Consider the following 2,377-nt stretch of genomic DNA (forward strand, 5'->3'; position numbering starts at 1 on the left):
CATGACAGGGGTCAGCAGGTGGCTGGAGCCCCAGGAGGGCTTTGTTTGAGTTTAATGGGAGAAGATAACACCTGTCCAGGCTTCCACTGGAACAGTTTCCTCTTCATCTTTCTGTGCTAAGGTCTGTCTGTTGACCCTTACAGGGAGTCTTCCATGATTTCACCTCCATCTCACTCTAGTCTTGCCGAGTCAGCACTTTCTGGGGCAGGGATGTCTTCCCACTCAGGTGTTCCTCCCCATGAGGTAGCACTCAGGTTGTCTCGGTCATCACTGTACCCGAAACCATGCACACGCATACACACATATACTCATGCATACATACACACACATGGGCTCACACACATATACACTCATGCACACACACATACACTCATGCACACACATATACACACTCATGCACACACACATATATACACTCATACACATATATATACACTCATGCACACACATGTGCTCACACACATATACTCACACATACATACGCTCTCTCACACACACAACATATAAATGCTGCTACGGAATTCATTTACTGACTGGATTAGTGTAAGGGACATTTTATTCTGGGCCAGCCTTTGACTGGGCGATGCTCTCAGATTAGCTGGATGTCTTTCCCTACTGCTCCTGTGTGTGTGTGTGTGTGTGTGTCTATGTGTGTGAGTGTGTGTGTCTGTGTCTCTGTGTGTGTGTGAGTGTGTGTGTCTGTGTGTGTCTGTGTCTCTGTGTGTGTGTGTGTCTGTGTCTCTGTGTGTGTGTGAGTGTGTGTGTCTGTGTGTGTCTGTGTCTGTGTGTGTGTGTGTGTGAGTGTGTGTGTCTGTGTCTGTGAGTGTGTGTCTGTGTCTCTGTGTGTGTGTGTGTGTGAGTGTGATGCAGGGAGGTCTGAGGACAACATGGTGGATTTGTTCAATCCTAACTTTGTGGGTTCTGGGGGTCAGCACACTTAGGCCACCAGGGTTGTACCGCAAGCATCTTTACCTACTGACTCACCCCACAGACCCTCTCAGCTTATCATAATTTAACTACATTTATTTGCCAGACACGCGATGCACACCTTTAATCCCACCATTTGGGAATAAGAGGCGGACTTCTGTGAATTCACGGCTAGCCTGGTGTACGTGGGAAGTTCCAAGTCAGCCAGGACACACAGGGAGACCCTGTCTTGAAAGAGAAAAAAATGAGCCAGGTGTTGGTGGCGCACGCCTTTAATCCCAGCACTCGGGAGGCAGAGGCAGGAGGATCTCTGTGAGTTCGGGGCCGGGCTGGACTACAGAGTGAGTTCCAGGACAGCTTCCAAAACAATACAGAGAAACTCTGTCTCGAAAAAAACCAAAAAAAAAAAAAAAAAAAAAAAAAAAAGAGAGAGAGAAGAAAAAAATGAAAAAAGAGGACGCCTTGTTAAGTCCCCCTTTGTGATGGCCAGTGTCCATCCCTCCTCCCGAGAGACCACCCTGCTGTTGAGACATGGAAAGAAACACAGACTGGTTAAAGTTACAACAAGCTAAGCTGTCCTTCCTTCCTCCCTCCCTCCCTCCGCCGCCTTCTTCTTTTGTTTTTGAGACTGGATTTCACTGTGTATCCTTGGCTGGCCTGGAGCTCACTTTATAGACCAGGCTGATCTTGAACTCAGAGATCTTCTTGCCTCTGCCTGGGATTCATGTCAGGTACCACCATACCTAGCCCTTTTATTTATTTAGTTTGGTTTTCCAAGACAGGGTTTCTCTGTATTGTTTTGGAGGCTGTCCTGAAACTTGCTCTGTAGACCAGGCTGGCCTCGAACTCACAGAGATCCGCCTGCCTCTGCCTCCCGAGTGCTGGGGTTAAAGGCGTGCGCCACCACCGCCCGGCCCAGTTTATTTTTAAATAACGTATTCTAAGTTACGTCAATTATTTATCCATTCATTTCCTGTGTGTGTATGAAAGTGGGACGCACTTATGAATGTGTGAAACCGGGGGCAGCTTTCAGGAGCTGGTTCTCTCCCCCACCAAGGATCTCAGTGAGTTCAAGGCCAGTCTTGTCTACATAGTGAGTTCCACAAGGAGAACCTGCTTCAAAAATGGACAAACATGTCAGGCAGCGGTGACCCATCCCTTTAATCCCAGCACTCAGAAGGTAGAGGCAGGCGGATCTCTGTGAGTTCAAGGCCAGCCTGGTCTACAGAGCGAGTTCCAGGACAGCCAGGGCTACACAGAGAAACCCTGTCTCAGAAAACAACACAATACAGTAGAAAGCAATTAAAGACCCCTGATTTTGACCTCTGTCCTCCACAACACACACACACACACACACACACACACACACACACACACACACACACACACACACAACATACACACACACACACACACACACCCCAAATACATAGACCAGACTCCAGACAGC

Source organism: Mesocricetus auratus, unplaced genomic scaffold (genome assembly GCF_017639785.1).
Source record: "Mesocricetus auratus isolate SY011 unplaced genomic scaffold, BCM_Maur_2.0 Super-Scaffold_100038, whole genome shotgun sequence".
In the NCBI taxonomy this organism is placed as follows: Eukaryota; Metazoa; Chordata; class Mammalia; order Rodentia; family Cricetidae; genus Mesocricetus; species Mesocricetus auratus.